The sequence below is a fragment of the Aegilops tauschii genome, chromosome 2 (assembly GCF_002575655.3).
Source record: "Aegilops tauschii subsp. strangulata cultivar AL8/78 chromosome 2, Aet v6.0, whole genome shotgun sequence".
In the NCBI taxonomy this organism is placed as follows: domain Eukaryota; kingdom Viridiplantae; phylum Streptophyta; class Magnoliopsida; order Poales; family Poaceae; genus Aegilops; species Aegilops tauschii.
This window is the reverse complement of record NC_053036.3, coordinates 201941888-201962539: the sequence shown is the minus strand read 5'-3', so window position 1 is coordinate 201962539 and position 20652 is coordinate 201941888. Positions and strand designations below refer to the sequence as shown.

At 46.8% G+C, this 20652-nt stretch overlaps 1 long non-coding RNA gene across 1 annotated transcript; it reads right to left on the bottom strand.

The window, feature by feature from the left end:
• Positions 1-16395: 16395 nt before the first annotated feature.
• LOC141041608 (uncharacterized) lies at positions 16396-19326 on the bottom strand. The gene is made up of 2 exons (XR_012202268.1): positions 18476-19326; positions 16396-18367 (listed from the first exon to the last, which is right to left on the bottom strand). It is a non-coding gene; the product is annotated as an uncharacterized lncRNA (long non-coding RNA).
• Between the last annotated feature and the right edge of the window lie 1326 nt (positions 19327-20652).

Genomic DNA, 20652 nt, shown 5'->3' with positions numbered 1-20652 from the left:
TTGACACAGCACCATCTCCACCATAGAGCACCCAAACACGAGTAGTTAGTAAGGCAACTGCAGTGCCCAAAGCACGAGGACCACCACTCCGAACCCCAAGTCAACGCTTAAAGTAGAAGAATAATTGTTCTCAGGCCAGGTTCCGTAGCTATGGTTCATACTACTTTACTCTTGCATCACTGTATTTACTCATACCAACTAATTTCAAATTTGAAGAATGCAATTGAAACTCCAATGGCGCAACAGGTATGTTTTAAACCTATTTCTTTAATGTGTTTGCTGTTGTAACTTGCTCTATGTTGATTTCAGTTTCAATTGAATAAACAGTTATATTCTCATGCCATGCACCTTACAAGTGTTGTTATTGCTGTGTAGTTTCCCACACTTATATTCTGTCTAAGCTGCTTTGTCTTAAATAGATATGATTCGAACTGTATCTATCTTGATTTGGCAACATAAACTAGAATGATATAGACCATACAGTGACCATACTACATAGATATATGTTTGTTTCATGCTGTTATCCTGTCCACCTTACTACTGAACTGGTTTACCAAAACGAGTTTCATATACTACATTGTAAACCTGTGATGTGTTTGTTTGTTTCTCTTTTAGAATGCGGATAAAATATTGGAGAAGAGTACCCCGTTATGCAATGGTACAGGAAGTAATGCAGATAAGGTTCAAGATAGTGAGACATCCCTGTTGGTCTCCAAGAAAGCTGATAAAAACTATATTGAAGACACTGAGACAACCCCAAAGTCCTGTCTCGATGTAGTGTTCGAGTTACTGGCTACTACTGCTGGCACCAGCTCTTGGAAGTCGCTGCCTGAATTAGTTTGGCTTCTTGAGTCTCAACTTCAAGTTGAAAGACATCGATCAGATGTTATGCGACAGGAAGCCGAAGGACTGAGGAAGTCCCTGCAGAATTCAGATGCATACTTTCTGGTGCAACAACAAGTGCTGGAGGATTTAAGCGCCAAACAAGAGAAAGTTAATAAGCTTTCTAAGCATCTTGCCAGCATTATGGGTACCCAGGATATTGTTTCTTGAGCTCTTCTGAAGTGGTTTCAGTTCTGGACTTGTTTTGCTGCGGTGTTTATATGCTGCTTTGTTCCCTATATTTGCACTGGTGGCGAACTTTGATGCCCAGTGGATGTAATATGTGTAATAGTCGTGATAGCCTAGCGTAAGTTGCTTGCCTATTTATTTCCTTATTGTCTTGTTTATTTGTTTTCTTGTAGTCAGTGCAGTTCTTTTTCTGCAGTTTGCTAGTGGCCGCAATAGCCTATTTTTTAAAACTAGGCCACATTAACCATGAGCTACATATTTACTATAGTTAACATGGGCCTCCTACGGGCCGTAGAAACAATGGGCCTTCTAAGGGTCGTAGAAACAATGGGCCTTCTACGGGGCGTAGAAACAATAGGCCTTATACGGGCCGTAGACACAATGGGCCTTCTACGGGCCGTATCATCAATGGGCCTTCTACGGGCCGTATGATCGGTTAGCCAAACATGGGCCAAAAACAGACCACATTATGGCCGTAAATGGGCTAGAGTTGAAATCGTCCGTTCATGGGCCGACCATAACGGACCATCGTTAATCGGCCGTATTTGATGACACTATGAAAACTGCCCAACGTATTAACGGGCCACAAATGGGCCGACTGTAACCACGGGCTGAATTTGGCCCACAGGTAGAAAATGACACTAACGGGCCGAAAGTAAACGAATACTGGAAATGATCCCAGGAATAAATGGGCCCTGAGAAGGCTGAAAGATAACATGGGCTGGAAACGGCCCAACGGTATAATGGGCCGTTAATGGTATAAAGTGATACACTGTTCATTACGGGCCAGTTTTACCACGGGTCGTTAATGGGCCGAGGGTTACTAAGGGCCTCATATGGGCCGAAAGACATCAAGGGCCACACATGGGCCGGAAGTTAAAACGGGCTGGAATTATATTGGATGGCCCAGATGACGCTACGGGGCCTAATTCGGATAGGCCGTAAACGGGCCTTGGGTTAGCGGGCTATAAATGGGCTATATGCGAACAAGCCGTTAACAGGCTTGCCGTGGGCCGGCCCACCACCTTTTGACCAAGTCAAACGGGCCGGCCTTTTCACAGGAATGGGCCTCTGTTGGGCCGTGCCACATGTCGACGTATCATAGGCGCTTTGGGTCCAATGAGTGGATGACATCTGTCCCAGCGGCGAGCCGACATGTGTTCCCTCCAGCCAATGATGATTTTACACGTGGAAAATCCCCATTGGCCGGGGCTATTAACGGGTTATCGGATCCAAAACCGGACCCGATAGCTTAACGGCGTTCCGTTACGGTGGATGCCACGTGTCGGTCACCCTTGACGAAAGCACTTCTGTGACGCGCGATTTACCGTCATGGAAGTGGACACTTCCGTGATGATAATTTTGGTAATGTCATGGAACACTTCTACGACAGCACAAGTATGACTATCTTGATTCTGTCATAAATTTGTCATGGATGTACATGCATGACAGAAAACGTGACCTACTGTGACAAACAAGTATCATCACGGAAGTGTATTATTTTTGTAGTGGTGCTAGATTCCGAATCAAAACAAGCATTTAGATTCTAAAAAACGTGCCCACATTACACTTACATCACAAACAACACGAATGATCAGAAAAACTCGCGGTAGAAGGCACAGTTGAGAAGATAGCCCGATGGTCGGGTTCGTATAGAGGGAAGTTCAAGCTCGCGATCCCGTGATCAGAATAGTGTTTATATATATGGTGTTATGTCCTCTACAACATTCACTTATAGCTATGTCTTCGAACTTGCCATTTTTCTGAACTAAGTGGATGTGATCGGACCCTAACCCCCTTCTGTGCTTCTTCCTCAAACTATATCTATCTAGTCATATGTATTCTATTGAAACCTGTCGAATGTCTTCACTGCATCCTTGTCAGCTGAAGATACAGAGACACACATTTGAAACTGCTTTCAATGATATATCTCTTTTGCCTGAATCCCGGAGAAGCCAGAACGACCACCCGACAAACCAGGCGTGCGTGGGAACATGGAACAACTTTCAATGAGTTGCATGCCCGCCACGTCTCCATCAGATGTGAACCGCCAGGGGCACCTACGTAATTACGCTGTGCAACCCTCTACCTTATAAATACTCACCCTGCGCGGTCATTGTCCTTTCTTCCATCTTGCCACCTCGCTCAAACCCTAGCGCCTCCGCTAGCTCGCGACGACGCCGGAGACGAAGCGCTTAGCTGCCGCGACTTCTTCGACGCCATCCTCACGTCGGCCGTGGACCTCGTCCTCTCCGCTACCGCCGTAGGTGTCTTCCGCCGCCAAGTTAGGGCGCGGGAGATTGAACTGCTCGGCTTCTTTCTCTGCCATGTCTAGCAGTTCGTCAGCGGTAATTAAATCTCACTTTTCACTATCTGTTTGATCCGTCAAATCCATCAACTCCAACCAAAAGTGGTTTCTAGACTTTCAAATCTGGGTCTGTCTTTGTCTGCATCTCATATCATGCAAAGGATATTCACTTATGCTTCATAACTAGTTGGATTCCTCACTTGTACTTATTCATGGATTCATACAAATCTGGAACCGACTCTCTTCAAATAAGTGAATGTCTTCGCTCTATGAGGTCAATGTCTTCAAGCTGATTTATCTTCAAAATCTTCTGAGAATGCATATGACCTCTTCCCCTTCCCTCGCACCTTTAATGCTATCACAGGTACATGTCCGTGGGAGAATCCCTTGGTTCTCATAGTCTGCATTCATTTGCAGAGTTCTTACAGCATCATATTCACTCTCCCGAAGCCAGTTCTTGTCTATCTAGTAGAGGGAAGCCTTTCACTGTTCTGAAGCCTATCTGCTTAAATATCATGGTCGCAGAGAAGTCTGCTAGGAAGGGTGGCAGGCAGCGCCGAGGCAATACAGCTCTAGATCTGCCTCCGGATCTACATGAATTGTACAAAACTGATCCTGAGGAGAACTACAATCAGCACAAGACCCGAATCCAATGGATTCGAAGATATTGGGCAGAGCAGTGGTTCAAATATAACTTTGTCACTGCTGAGTATGCTGAGAAGAACGCCATCAAGCGCCCATGGGGCGATATTCTGTACAAAAATCTGCAGCCAAAATCGAAGCCTGAAGCTATTGCCCAAGGTTTCTATCCGTGCATGGTCCGAGGACCGAAGCCTGAGAATGCCGACCCATCATCCATGTTATGGTGTCGCGAAGACAATCTTTTCAAGCGCAATTATTTGTTCGACAAAGAGTCAGCTGCCAAGACCAAAAGGGATTTTGGGCTCAACTTCAACCCTAGTCCGTCTGCTCCTAGACAGGATGGCACTCGCGATGCCAATCCGAATGTCATCGGCCCCTTCACTAGCCTCAATGGGCTCCTCTCCCACATTGCTTCTCAGAGGGCCACAGTGGAGCAATCAGCTGATGACTTAGACTCCAAGGATGCGCCAGCTTCACCGAAGCAGAAGAAAAAGAAGTCAAAAGCTTCGAAGCCCTCTGCCACACCAAAAGCTTCGACTATAAAGCCATTGAAGACTGCACCTCCTGAACCCAGTGTGCAGTCTGAAGATTCGTCTCGTGTCTCCAAGAAGACCAGGAAGCCCAAGAAGATTTCTGGGCATGAACTGACTCGTGCTGCTGTTCTACGCAACGAGGAAGACACCATTGATCTATCTAGTGATGATCTTAGTGATGAAGCACTTGAGATGCTGATCAAGAGCAAGCAAGAGGTGGAGATCTTCAATGATCTGCCCCTCTTTGATGTTGATATTTTGAACAACTTCATTGATGAGTGTTTTGATGACCAGAGCATCAGTATTGATGACCTTCAGCTGCCCGTGGACATCAGCGTGACATTCCACGGAGTCATTGCCAACGAATTGGCCTTGGCTCAGAAAATCGTCGAGCTCAAGAACAAGATTGATCATGAGAAGGCGCATTTCAAGAAGCATATGGCCAAGCTCAGCGTGGCAAATGTGCAAATCATCACGAAGACGCTGCATGATCTTAAGGAAGAGCCCACAAGAAGAGGGAAGAAGCCAAAGGCTCTTGGGAGCGCATGAAGTATTATGCGCAGAAGTGTGTTCAAGCCCACAATGAAGCTGAAGAGCGAAAGGCTCTTGGGCGTCCTGGCATCGACCCCAGGATGGCTGCCAAGCAAAAGAAGAAGTCTGCTGCGGCCCAAACTGAAGCACCAAGGCAGGAAGAACCTCGCATTGTCTTTCCTGCCAGTATGACTGGCTCGAAGCCTAAGGTCACCTCAGCAGCTGCAGAGATGAAGAAAACAAGGGCAGCAGAAGCCGAAGCCAGGAAGCGTAAGCACAAAGACACTTCTGATAGTGCTCCATCCAAGAAGAAAATGAAGACAAAGTCTTCGAAGAAAGGTCGTGCTGCTACCCCAGAGCCCCTCATTGTTGAACCTATCTCCGTCGCTCTTCCTGCCTCGACAAACCAAGAGCATCGTCTTGTGATCCATGAGCGTGCTTCTGCAGAGGCTCATGCTATTGAAGAAGTTCCAGCTGCTGACCCCAATACAGCTGAAGACATTGGTCATGAAGACAATGTTGATGATGAGGTAGTCCTTCCTCAGCTCTAGTCCAGTCGGTATCATCGCCTGCTCTAACGAGCAGTGAACTCATGAGCATTGGTCGTCCATTGACGCCAATCGCTCAAGACGACTCATGGGTCGAGCGCCAACAGCAAGACACCGCAGTACATCATGAAACACCAAGAACACCACCTCAAGTCACCTCTCCGGTGCTTGACGATGACAACTACATGGTACAGACCACTCCCTCACCAAAGGTGTCGCCAGCGTTTCGCAGGCTTCGCAAAGTCCCCAGGCCACAGGTCACCATGTCAAGAATTCCAGAAGGGGAAGTGCAACAAAGCTCAGTCGCACATCAAGTGTTTCCTGAAGCCACCCCTGCCGCGAATGCCTCTGAGTCCGAAGCCAAAGTTGCTAAAGACATTCCGGCTGCATCAGCCGATGAAGACAAAGAAGAAGAAAGAGAAGAAGAAAGAGTTGCCACTCCCCCAGCTAGTGATCAAGTCATTCTTGAGGAGAATGTGATTGTGCCTGACCCTCCAGTCCTTGATCAGATGGAGGTTGAAAACCCTGAGGCTGCCACCAACAACGCCACTGAAGCCAGTGTCTCAGTCATGGCTGAAGACAATGTGGAGCCTGAAGCTAATGAGAATGCTGAAGTCACCTTGACGCCAATCGTCTCGGATGGCACCGTTCCTCCTACAAGGCCTCACACCATGGAACAAGCATTCAATCGTGAAGGTCAGCTTGTTACAGTCAGATGGCCAGTTATGGTTCCACCCACCGCTCCCGGGCCACAATATGATTACCATGTGGAGCATAGGCCTCAAGTTCAGAAGCCCAAGCCTAGGCTGCCAAGGCTTCCAAGTTCTGCAACTACACAGGGTTCTTTCAGCGTGCATAGCTTCAGAGAGCATAATACTTTCTTTGACAGCGCCAAGAATCCTTATTCGAAGCCAAAGATCTCCTCCGGCAGATTCTGGAGTTATCAGCAGCGAAGCTATTACTCGTGCATCCTTTACAAGCAAGAGCGGATCTTTCCACACATGCATCTGGATTGTGAAGCTATAGATGGGCTGCCCTATCTTGAAGAAGTTCTTCACTTCTTTAGGGATGTTGGTCTTCTGCCTTTCGTGACTGACATAGAACACTGGAATGAAGAGCTTCTGATGCAGCTCTATGCCACCCTCCATATTCGCGTCTACAACAGGGATCCGAAGACTTGGATCCTTGAGTGGATGACAGGTGATTTACATCACGAAGCCAAAGATCAAGACATCATCGAGCTTACTTCCCTGCCCACTCTAGGTGAATTATATGAACCTGGTTGTCAGCTTCATAGAGATGAGGTGCAGAGCATTTTTCAGAGGCCTGAGCCAAACATGAGCCAGATGCTTAGCATGATGAAGCCATTGCCTCAAGACGCTGAATACCCCAAGGAGTTCTTTGTGAAGGACCTCGAGTACTTGCCACGCACAGTATACCATATTCGGAGGCGTACTCTATGGCCGTTCAAGGGACATTCTTTTGAAGCTAAGCTTGAAGGAGCCATGAAGACTTTGGTATTCTATATCATCAATGGCATCAAATTCAACACCCAGGATTTCTTCATCAGACAACTTGCTGGTTCTGGGATTTATTTGGCCTGAAGTTCTATGCTCCATGGGTGATGCGCCAGATTAAGCTTCATTCCACTATAGACTATCAGCCCTCAGCACGCAACCACATTGTTTTTCTGCCTAAGGTTGATCTGTCGATTGAAGCCATCTACCCCGAGCCTGCCAAGAAGCCCCTACATCTTCAGAATGCTGAACATCAAAGCTTCTCGCAGCTAATTGAAGGAATTCTTGTCCCCAATGCTGCAACCCTCGCTTATCCTCTGGCTGGAAAATGAGAGTGCCACACCGTGCTAACACTGAAGCCACTGCAAGTACTATTGCCCAAAGGCCTCAGAAGCGATCTCATGTACTCAATGACCGAGAGCTTCTTGTGGCATTGCATCAGAAGCAGGATAAGCATCATGACTGGCTGAAGCGTCAGATGCAGAGTCTCTTGGTGGATGTTAATCGCATCCATAACTTGGCCACCAAGAACTTTGTTGCACATGAAGCCTGTCGGCGGTCCTGGAAGAGCGTCACAATGCTCTGTCCTGAAGACGATCTTCGCGAAGATGGCTTCACAGAGAACTTCAAGTTTGATTCCAGGCCTCCACCAAATGCAAGCTGGCGTCGCACGCCGTCTATTGCAGATTAGTAGATACTCTATGTGTTCAAACCTTTTTGGTCATTACTGACAAAAGGGGGAGAAGCATATGAGTTAATAGTCTTCAAGCGGGTCCTTGTGGGTGGTTGCATTAATTTTTGCTAAGTCTTTACAACTCTCGTCTTTTGAAACAATTTCGTTCTTTGAGTTGTAACACTTAAACTCGATGGTCATCTGCTACTTTTTTCTGCTACCTTGTGATGCGATGATAAATCCCGCATGAAGCCATTCCGCAGACGTCCATTTTTCATTATGCGTGTCATTATCTTCGTTATCTCCTTATATGCATGATGAATTGTCTTCATAAGTTGAAGAGGATCTCCACAAAGTAAAACCTGCCATGTGCATTTGCATTCAAAAGAAAACTACTTATATGCACATCTTCAGGGGGAGCCTTTTGGTACTTATGAAGACAATGCCTTAATCCTTAACTTTCACATACTTTTATCCCCGTTGAAAACTTCAACCAGTTTGTCACCAATCACCAAAAAGGGGGTGTGGCACCCCGGCTTAGAGAAAACCGGAACGCCCCGTATTCCAGCCGAGAGATCGAGGAGAAGTCTTCTGGAATACGACACTGCTTAGCATAGAACAAACCAGCTTTCTATTACAACACGAATATGAATACAAGGTCTCCGATATTACAGTGAATAACATCGACACGGAGACACTACGCCAACCACGCTTTCTCTATACAAGCAGCATAGATCCTCAAAGCAGCGGAACAACTACTGGCAGAGGAACAACGAACAACGATGATGGACTCCAATCTGCAGGGACTCTGGCTGGAACGCTTATCCTAGCTCGCGAACACAGGAACAACACCAAACAAGCAAGCAATCGAGGCACAACCTGCAAACTGGCATGACACGCTAGGTCAGTACATTGAATGTACTTGCAAGCTCACAATAACTAGAAGCATTCAAGACAAACAACAGCATGGCAATTACAGGTTAAGCAAGAATTGTCATGAACTCATCATGATAACATGGCATCAACAATATGATACACCTAGAACAATATGAGAATATAAATCTGACGATACTAGCATGAAACATGATGACACTATATGCACCATTTATTCTGCTCGGGCTACCTCGTAACCATCACATGCATCACTTACCAACCTCGGACATCACACGATCATCTCAGGATCAAATCAAGCTTGGTATAAACAATACCGTAGTAATCATTAAATGACCACAAGGAGCTTGATCTTTACCCATGATTCTCGCACAACATCACGAATCTCCAACAACTCGGTATCCTCGATACCACGGTGATCATTCCGGCGATCACAACCATGACCAACACTTGGTCTCAATGGTGATCATTCCGGCGATCACAACCAACTTATCTCCTCATCGAACGGGGGTTGTTATTGAGCACATTATTATTAATACTATTGACTCACAGTGTGACCGACACGAACTGGGCCCTTATCCGCAGGTGCGGCTATCGATAGATTTAATATACACTCTGTAGAGGTTAGTACACTGTACCCACACCACGAAACCCATGTCCTCGTAATCCCATTCGGGTGGACCAACGGCGTTCCGACAAAACCGATCTACTGCCATGACACTCTCCCGGCCACTCCGACCAACTCCCTTTTGGGCTAAGTCCTGGGTGGCCCCGTGCCTACCAAAGGCACAACGGCCACCGTCGTGGCCCGTCCCAAACAGGGACAAAAGCGCTTATCATCCATCTACGAGCACACAAGGTTATGTCTGCTTATCGGGCCAGGGTACCGCACGCCCATAACCTTCCCTCGTTGGAGGCACCGGCGAGAGGCACGACAATAGACCCAGTTAGGACCTTCCCATAAAGGTAAGCGTGGTTGCACTGGTCAGCATCGATATGGTGGCACCATGAATCAGTCAACAGGTGTTCAAGTTCAATTTAATCCGGTTAAACTTGAATGCAATATGCTGAGCCATGATAAAATAACATGATGCAAATTGCAATACATGAACATGATATCAACGTAATCATGAGGGTACAACATAACTATCCACCATATCCACAATGAATCATATCCAACTGAGCATAGTATAATGACGAGCATGAATATCACAAGTACAACACTACTCATAGAAACCTAGCATGACCACTAGCATCAACAATAAATATCATGCAAGACATATCAGCAATGCTACCATGCAATCATTTAACCAACTGGATGCAAAGGGACATGCATAATGACGACGCTCGGAACAGACGTTAGTCATGTACCGAAGGCCATCACCAACATCAACATGTACTACTAGCAATCATAAGCATATGAAAGGAATACTAGCAACTAGTACAAGATAACCAGGTGCAAGACCACATAACACGAGAGTGAACATGAAACTCTAAGCAGCACCGGAACAACGATAACCATATTTTAAACAAGCAAACATTTATTAAATATTCATGTTGAAAACCATGGCTACTGCATGACTATCATGCAAGTGGGTATTGTGGCTTGCCAGGGGGTGAAGAAGGCACCGGGAAGAAGTGCGGTGTAGCTGCGAAAAGATTTGCCGGAAACAATTCTCTCCCGAAGGGGCTGTTTACGTGCAAGGGCAAAAAGGGCATTTTAAGAATGTTAACACATGGAGAAAGTGTGACCAACAGAACGGGCTCGATGAGCCAAAGAAGTGAGCGTTGGATTCACCTCATTTGGAGTTGTGGTTGAAAATATACAATTGTTTTTCTGCCAGGGACCTATCTGTAATAAAATCATCACAAACAGGCCCTCAGTAGGAAAAACAGAACGCGCCTTTTCTGAAAATACGTTTTCCAGAGAGGAAAACACATTCTCGCCCGAAGAAGAAATGGAATACGCCTTCGATAAGGGAAAGCGTACTCACAGGAGTACGTTTCCACTTATCCATGCTGGCAAGCGCGGGGCCAGGCCTTGAGCAGCTGACAGAGGGGGCCCGTGCGCAGGGGGAGGGGGCCAGCTGGGCGTCTTCTTCCTCCTCGCTACTCCCCCAATGGGAAACAGAGGAGCGGGAGGCAGGGCGATGCCGGCGATGGAGCGGCCGACTCCGGCGATCTCCGGCCAAGTGGAGACCACCGGCGGGCACGCGGGGCATGGCGCATCCATCCAGGAAAGAAACGACGTCGGAGGAAGAGCGACATGGGCGCGCGGCGACGCGACAAAAAGGAGAAGAGGCGGCGGCGGTCTTCTGGGCACGGCCCTAGGGAGGCTCCGGCGAGGGGGCAAGGGCACGAGGAGGGTCGCCGGAGTGCGGGCAAGGCAATGGTGGTGGCTAGAGGTGGAGGAGGGCTCGGCTTCGGTCTAATTTAGCCGGAGGGGAGCGACGGCCATGGCGGCCAACAAAGGCGAAGAGGAGCTCTCGAGCTTGAATGAGAGGCTGGGGAGGGGTAGTGGAGCGTGGCAAGGCTGGTGACGAGCTCGGAGGGGGTTGGGGCTTCCTTATATAGGCGCGGGCGAGGGGCACGGGCTCGGGTGTCGCCGGGCACGTCCGGCCGAGGCTCTGGCGACGGCCAGCGATCACGGGGAGGCGCGGGAACGCGACGAGGGGGGGTGCGGATGAGCCGCAGAGATCACAGAGACGAGCGGAGCTCGGGGACAAGAAGAGGAAGAAGCCACGACGCCATTAATGCTCGGTCGCCACAGTGCGCCCGTGGGCGAGCATCGGCTTGCGTTGGTGAGGAAGTGGAAGGAGGGGGAGAGGGGTCCAGGAGAACAGCGACGACGAGAGGAAGCTAGGGGACATGCCCGTCCTCGCTGAGACGCCGAGTAGAGGAGGGGCCCGATCAAGAAGACGCTCTGGACGCGCGCACTACATGCCAAAGCGGTGGTCACCGCGTGCACTGGTGCACACAGTGTCACAAGCAATGCCAAACGATGTCTGGGGTGGAGTCCTTCCTGGGTAGGTTACAACTTAGGTGGTAACTTGGTTAAAGACGCAGTGGTTAAATGGTAGTCAACCTCTGAAGTTTACTGCAGTAAACTTGGCCGTGAAACAGTGATCAACTGAGGTGAGATTAGAGCCAAATGAGTTGTCTGGGGTGATTAGCTTAGGAAGAACTACCATACTGGGGAGTTTGGCAGGAAATGGACCAACATTTAATGCACTTGCTTTGCAACTGCATAATCTGGTCCAGAAACTTGATCAGGAAGGTGCACTCACATGGAGTGTCAAACTGATCTCAAGTTGGGCAAGGCAGATTCATTTGGTCCTATGAAGATGCTCAGAAAGTCTCATACCAATTGGCCAAGCCAAACTGGTACTTGCTTCAAAAACATCTCCTTTGGATAGAAACTTGCAAAAATTCTAGAGGAATAATGGCTTGATGACCCATGCCCAAAATGGGTGGAGGTAGGTTATATGGATAATATAAGGCCTAGAAAAATTGGCAGCCATGATGGAGCAAGATAAAATATACTTGCTTCACAAACTGAAATTTTTGACAGAATCAAAGAATTGAAGATGAGCTCACATGGAGGCATGACATGAGCTCTACCCTGGTGGAAGGCTATGATATGATGATGTGAGGGATCATGCAAAATGGTAACTCATTTGGATATGCCTAGCTTGCACCTCCTTCACAAAGCTTCTTTCTGGATAGAAACTTTGGAAAATCGTAATTAAATAATTACTAGGCAAATGAGGTTGCATTTTGGGATGTGGCAATGATATGGACAGGAAAAGGTGTCCAAGGAGTTTGAGGTCAATTGGGAAAAGTAAAATAGCACTTGCTTCATAATGTGACATTTAGGGCAGAATAGGAAATGAATTATTTGAGCATGATGATAAACATGACAAATGAAATATTTTGCCATATTTGAGAAAGATATGACCCAAACAATTTATGAGAATTATTTGGGAATTGTGGGAGTGATGGAAATAAAGGTTGCTTCACAACCTAGGGCAAATTTGAGTTATTCGTTTAATAGAAAAGGAATATTCCCAATAAAAAGAATATTGGGATTTGGGCTAGGATGAAAATGACAGGGCCTAGGGAAGGGTTTGGGAATGACAAGCCACTCTGGAAACAATGAAGAGGGCAACTTCTTCAGTTTCCAGACCACAAAGCCACGGAAAAAGAAAACTCAAGCAAAAACCTTAGAAAAACAAAAGAAAAAGAAAGGGCCAAAAATCAGGGTGTCACAAACCTTACCCCCTTAAAGAAATCTCGTCCTCGAGATTTAGTTGCTCAGGGAACAAGTATGAAGATACTGACTTAAGGAAACCGTTTCCAACTCGGGTATCCTTTTTCTTATTTTTGTTCCCACTAAGTTTTTATCTGACTGCCCGTGGGGTGGTTTGCTTTAATATATCCATATTCTGACAGATCTTACCTTGCTTGTTCATGCTTATACATGCTCCAATTTCTTTTTAGATCTGCTGACTTAGCTGACAGTGATTGATTCTCACGACTGAAATATATGTTGGTCTCACAAATCCAAGAGTGATTTCCGCTGGGTGTGTCAGCCGACACTGACAATCTTTCATGAAGTGGTGATCAGATTTTTCTAGTGGACACCCAAGCTCTAACTCCTTGCATTGGGTTTGTCCACTAAATACAGGTCCTTCGGATTCCAAACAATGAGTGGAGGCATAACCGTTTTCCTGACAGATTCTGACTTATCACGAGAATTTCTGAATTATTTTGGCTAGCTCCACTGTCTTGAGTATCGGATCCGTACCAAATATTTGATTGTCGCCTGTCATGGCTAGCATAAGAGTTGGACCTGTATGATAATATCTGCAGACTTGACTGACGGTGGTTCTGCACCATGCAGGTCTTGCAACAATTTTCATACCTGCATCACTAGTCTTGCTCCTTCATTATTGTTTTCTTGGTCTGGATCCTTGGCTGAAAGAGCTGGGTCATATTGCTTCTTCGTATCACCATAGGTACTGTCGGTGCAATTTTCGCAATCCAAGCTTATCCTCATTTTTCTGATAGGGTACCCCATTAAATGGCAGGTTCAACACCCCTCAAGTTCTGACCGCGGGAAAATGATCATCCGAACCTTTGCAAGAAATTGGCAAATAAATCAGTAGCCACCAGAACGGTCTTTACAACTCAGATCTGGGACATTACTGAAATAACTCAACCACGGCTCAGGACGTCCAAAAAGCAGCTCAGAACATGAGACCGGGTTGATAAGAAGAAGGTGGCAGCTCCCTAAAATAGCCAAAAAGCAGCTATTGGGCTACTGTCACAAAAAGAAACTCAACAGCTGTATGAGATGGCCGAAAAGCAGCTCAGAACTCATGACAGTCGTTGAAGAGAGAAATAAAAATCGGCATCCACCCTGGATAGCTAAAAACAGCTTAGATCACAGGCGTGGTGCCGTCATTGGAGAAAAAGGGGACAAGGGCTCATCAGGATCATTTTCCAGGTTCACCGGTACTTGTATTGAGCTCATTGATGTCGTCAATCCTCATAATCCTTTGTCACACTGTGGTGTATACTGGCTTTCTTCTCTTAACCATCCTCACGTGGTTCTCAGATCCTCATCCGAGTGACTTGTAAGATCTTGGTGGTATGCTCTCCGCATATATATATATATATATATATATATATATATATATATATATATATATATATATATATATATATATATATATATATATATATATATATATATATATATATATATATGAGAATCTGGTTCCCGAGACAGACGTGTATTCTGACTGATTCTTGCTTCTGACCAAAATGTTGTGGATCTGATTCTTGGGATTCACTGCCATATGCTGTTAATTCACAGCGTACTACCTTGTACCAATGTCTTACTGAGGAAGATTGGCTGGCTTGTGCTCGAAACTTTCATCGGACAGCTTGCTGAAGAAGACTAGGTATCGTGCTTCAGAAGCTTACCCCCTTAAAGACTTTGCTGGGGAAAGACTCAGTACCTTATGCCGGAAGCTTTTGCGGTTTCTTACTGAAGAAGGCAGAGTACCTTGTATGGAAATCATCCATGTATCGTACTGAGGAAGATAGATTAATCTTGCCTTGGAAGCTTCTCGGGTATCTTGCGAGGGAAGATTGGGTTGCTTACACCAGAAGCTTCTTATTGTGATATGCGGACCGATTTCCACATATATAACCATCTTAATATTTTTGTTATTGATTTCTTGTATGAAACGGGGTTTTGCAGGACTGTCCTCCTTTCTGAGTACATGCCATATTTTTGCTTGCTTCCAGGTACATCGGGTTCCAAAATCATCCTCAATGAAAAATTAAACTTGTATCTGAGCCATACCTTTGATAATATTCTATCAACCTTGCACACAATTTATCTTCTTGCTGATTTGATCATTTCTGCTATGAGGAGTGCACACTGAGAGAAACTTGACACCCAGTAACATGATCAAATATCCCCCTATCTGAATGCAGTCGGCTGAGAATTCCATACTGTTGTGAGGAGTGCACGTTAATGCAAACTTTATACTGACATTCCATCCAGGATTTCTTTTGTATTCAGACGAGCTATTTCCAATTTCACTACAGTCTGCTGACTATTCCATTCTATTTAGCTGAGTTTCCAAATATATGCATTTCTTGCTGACTCTTCGGGTCCGGTGTCGGCTGACGAGCAACTTTAATAGGGGGAAAATTTGTAACACCGAAGGCCCAAAGAAAGAAACAAAAGAAACGACTAAAACAAAGCACACAAGCATACTACTAATATAATTAATCAAGCAATCATCACATATTACTGCTACTCACACCATAATATGCATGCACACCTAAGCACACAAATCGCGCGGAAACTCCGGTATTACGGTCTAATATGATGTGGCGGTGTGCACGAAAATTATATCCCTGTGTGGAAGGAGTTGGCGTAACCAAAGCTACACCAAGCACTGGCTGAATAGTAGCTGGATCTGGATGGATACACAGGTGAGGACGGACTTGACGATCAAGTAGCAAGACACAAAAGTCACGACCACACCATCATCAAGCGAACGAAAGGGATTCGTACACGTCCAAAGAATAGAATGACTGGGTAGGGTAGCGGTGAAAAAACAAGGCTCGCTGGCATTGCCCTTTTTTGATAACCAAGATCAGTAAGGGTAGCCAGAGGGACGAGATGGATGGCATGATTCGGGATAGAAACAAGTCTATCACCGAAATAATATGGGTGGGTGGCGGAAAAATCTACGCAATACCTGAGCATAACTCCTGCAAATGGTGTTTGGAACTCTGGGTACCAGGGCATCACTCTGGTGGGACAGAGATGATGCCGAACACCAAAGAGCAGACATGCTAAGAAGGAGGGTGCAGGCGGTGGACCGAAAACGATGCCACCTACACTCACAAGATTAACCGTTTGTGACAAAATAATAATCTATATGCATGCTATGCAACACACAAATGCAACAATCAAGTGCAACAAACCAACTGGGGTCTATACTACCACTTTCTATCGTTCGCGCGGGCTAGGGCATCCTCCAGCCAGACCTGCTCTGATACAAAGCCTGTGGCACCCGGGCTCAAAGAAAACAGGAACGCCCCGTATTCCAGCCCAGAGATCGAGGAGAAGTCTTCTGGAATACGGCACTGCTTAGCATAGAACAAACCAGCTTTCTATTACAACACGAATATGAATACAAGGTCTCTGATATTACAGTGAATAACATCGGCACGGCGACACTACGCCAACCACGCTTGCTCTATACAAGCAGCATAGCAACTCGAAGCAGCGGAACAACTACTGGCAGTGGAACAACGAACAACGATGATGGACTCCAATCCGCAGGGACTCTGGCTGGAACGCTTATCGTAGCTCCCGAACACAGGAACAACACCAAACAAGCAAGCAATCCAGGCACGACATGCAAACTGGCATGACACGCCAGTCAGTACATTGAATGTACTTGCAAGCTCACAATAACCAGAAGCATTCAAGAAAAACAACAGCATGGCAATTACAGGTCAAGCATGAATTATCATGAAGTCATCAGGATAACATGGCATCAACAATATGATACAGCTAGAACAATATGAGAATATAAATCTGATGATACTAGCATGCAACATGATGACACTATATGCACCATTTATTTTGCTCGGGCTACCTCGTAACCATCACATGCATCACTTACCAACCTCGGACATCACACGATCATCTCAGGATCAAATCAAACTTGGTATAAACAATACCGTAGTAATCATTAAATGACCACAAGGAGCTTGATCTTTACCCATGATTTTCACACAACATCACGAATATCCATCAACTCGGTATCCTCGATACCATGGTGATCATTCCGGCGATCACAACCATGACCAACACTTTGTCTCAACGGCGATCACTCCGGCGATCACAACCAACTTATCTCCTCATCAAACTGGGGTTGTTATTGAACACATTATTATTAATACTGTTGACTCACAGTGTGACCGACACGAACTGGGCCCTTATCCGCAGGCGCGACTATCGATAGATTTAATATACACTCTGCAGAGGTTAGTACACTGTACCCACACCACGGAACCCATGGCCACACACTCCCATTCGGGTGGACCAACGGCGTTCCGACAAAACTGATCTACTGCCATGACACTCTCCCGGCCACTCCGACCAACTCCCTTTTGGGCTAAGTCCTGGGTGGCCCCGTGCCTACCAAAGGCACAACGACCACAGTCGTGGCCCGTCCCAAACAGGGACAAAAGCGCTTATCATCCATCTACGGGCACACAAGGTTATGTCTGCTTACCGGGCCAGGGTACCGCACACCCATAACCTTCCCTCGTCGGAGGCACCGGCGAGAGGCACGACAATAGACCCAGTTAGGACCTTCCCATAAAGGTAAGCGTGGTTGCACTGGTCAGCATCGATATGGTGGCACCATGACTCAGGCAACAGGTGTTCAAGTTCAATTTAATCCGGTTAAAATTGAATGCAATATGCTGAGCCATGATAAAATAACATGATACAAATTACAATACATGAACATGATATCAACATAATCATGAGGGTACAACATAACTATCCACCATATCCACAATGAATCATATCCAACTAAGCATAGTATAATGACGAGCATGAATATCACAAGTACAACACTACTCATAGAAACCTAGCATGACCACTAGCATCAACAATAAATATCATGCAAGACATATCAACAATGCTACCATGCAATCATTTAACCAACTTGATGCAAAGGGACATGCATAACGACGGTGCTCGGAACAGACGTTAGTCATGCACCGAAGGCCATCACCAACATCAACATGTACTACTAGCAATCATAAGCATATGAAAGGAATACTAGCAACTAGTACAAGATAACCAGGTGCAAGACAACATAACACGAGAGTGAACATGAAACTCTAAGCAGCACCGGAACAACGATAACCATATTTTAAACAAGCAAACATTTCTTAAATATTCAAGTTGAAAACCATGGCTACTGCATGACTATCATGCAAGTGGGTATTGTGGCTTGCCTTGGGGTGAAGAAGGCACCGGGAAGAAGTGCGGTGAAGCCGCGAAAAGATTTGCCGGAAACAGTTCTCTCCCGGAGGGGCTGTTTACGTGCAAGGGCAAAAAGGGCATTTTAAGAATGTTAACACATGGAGAAAGTGTGACCAACAGAACGGGATCGACGAGACGAAGAAGTGAGCGTTGGATTCACCTCATTTGGAGTTGTGGTTGAAAAGATACAATTGTTTTTCTGCCAGGGACCTATCTGTAATAAAATCATCACAAACAGGCCCTCAGCAGGAAAAACAGAGCGCGCCTTTTCTGAAATACATTTTCCAGAGAGGAAAACGCATTCTCGCCCGAAGTAGAAATGGAATTCGCCTTCGATAAGGGAAAGCGTACTCACAGGAGTACGTTTCCACTTATCCACACTGGCAAGCGCGGGGCCGGGCCTTGAGCAGCTGACAGAAGGGGCCCCCGCGCAGGGGAGGGGGCTAGCTGGGCGTCGTCTTCCTCCTCGCTGCTCCCCCGATGGGAAAAAGTGGAGCGGGAGGCAGGGCGATGCCGGCGACGGAGCGGCCGACTCCGGCGATCTCCGGCCAAGTGGAGACCACCGGCGGGCTCGCGGGGCATGGCGCATCCATCCAGGAAAGAAATGGCGCCGAAGGAAGAGCTACATGGGCGCCCGATGACGCGACAGAAAGGAGCAGAGGCGGCGGTGGTCTTCTGGGCACGGCCCTAGAGAGGCTCCGGCGAGGGGGAAAGGGCACAAGGAGGGTCGCCGGAGTGCGGGCAAGGCGATGGTGGTGGCTAGAGGTGGAGGAGGGCTCGGCTTCGGGCTAATTTAGCCGGAGGGGAGCGACGGCCATGGCGGCCAACAGAGGCGACGAGGAGATCTCGAGCTCGAAAGAGAGGCTGGGGAGGGGTAGTGGAGCGAGGCAAGGCTGGTGACGAGCTTGGAGGGTGTCGGGGCTTCCTTATATATGCGGGGGCGAGGGGCACAGGCTCGGGTGTCGCCGGGCACGTCCGGCCGAGGCTCTGGCGACGACCAGCGATCAGGGGGAGGCGCGGGAACGTGACGGGGGGGGGGGGGGGGGGGGGGTGCGGACGAGCCGCAGAGGTCACGGAGATGAGCGGAGCTCGGGGACAAGAAAAGGAAGAAGCCACAGCGCCATTAATGCTCGGTCGGCCACAGTGCGCCCATGGGCGAGCGTCGGCTTGCGTCGGTGAGGAAGCGGACGGAGGGGGAGAGTGGTCCAGGAGAACGGTGACGACGAGAGGAAGCTAGGGGACATGCCCGTGCTCGCTGAGACGCCGAGCGGAGGAGGGGCCCGAGCAAGAAGACACTCTGGACGCGCGCACTGCAGGCCAAAACGGTGGTCACCGCGTGCACTGGTGCACACAGTGTCACAAGCGATGCCAAACAATGTCTAGGGTAGAGTCCTTCCTGGGTAGGTTACAACTGAGGTGGTAACTTGGTTAAAGACGCAGTGGTTAAATGGTAGTCAACCTCTGAAGTTTACTGCAGTAAACTTGGCCATGAAACAGTGATCAACTGAGGTGAGATTATAGCCAAATGAGTTGTCTGGGGTGATTAGCTTAGGAAGAACTACCATACTGGGGAGTTTGGCAGGAAATGGACCAAGATTTAATGCACTTGCTTTGCAACTGCATAATCTAGTCCAGAAACTTGATCAGGAAGGTGCACTCACATGGAGTGTCAAACTGATCTCAAATTGGGCAAGGCACAGTCATTTGGTCCTATGAAGATGCTCAAAAAGTCTCATACCAATTGGCCAAGCCAAACTGGTACTTGCTTCACAAACATCTCCTTTGGACAGAAACTTGCAAAAATTCTAGAGGAATAATGGCTTGATGAACCATGCCCAAAATGGGTGGAGATAGGTTATATGGATAATATAAGGCCTAGAAAAATTGGCAGCCATGATGGAGCAAGATAAAATATACTTGCTTCACAAACTGAAATTTTGGACAGAATCAAAGAATTGAAGATGAGCTCACATGGAGGCATGACATGAGCTCTACTTTGGTGGAGGGCTATGATACGATGATATGAGGGATCATGCAAAATGGCAACTCATTTGGATATGCCTAGATTGCACCTCCTTCACAAAGCTTATTTCTGGATAGAAATTTGGAAAATCATAATTAAATAATTACTAGGCAAATGAGGTTGAATTTTGGCATGTTGCAATGATATGGACAGGAAAAGGTGTCCAAGGAGTTTGAGGTCAATTGGGAAAAGGAAAATAGCACTTGCTTCACAATGTGCCATTTAGGGCAGAATAGGAAATGAATTATTTGAGCATGATGATAAACATGACAAATGCAATATTTTGCCATATTTGAGAAAGATATGACCCAAAC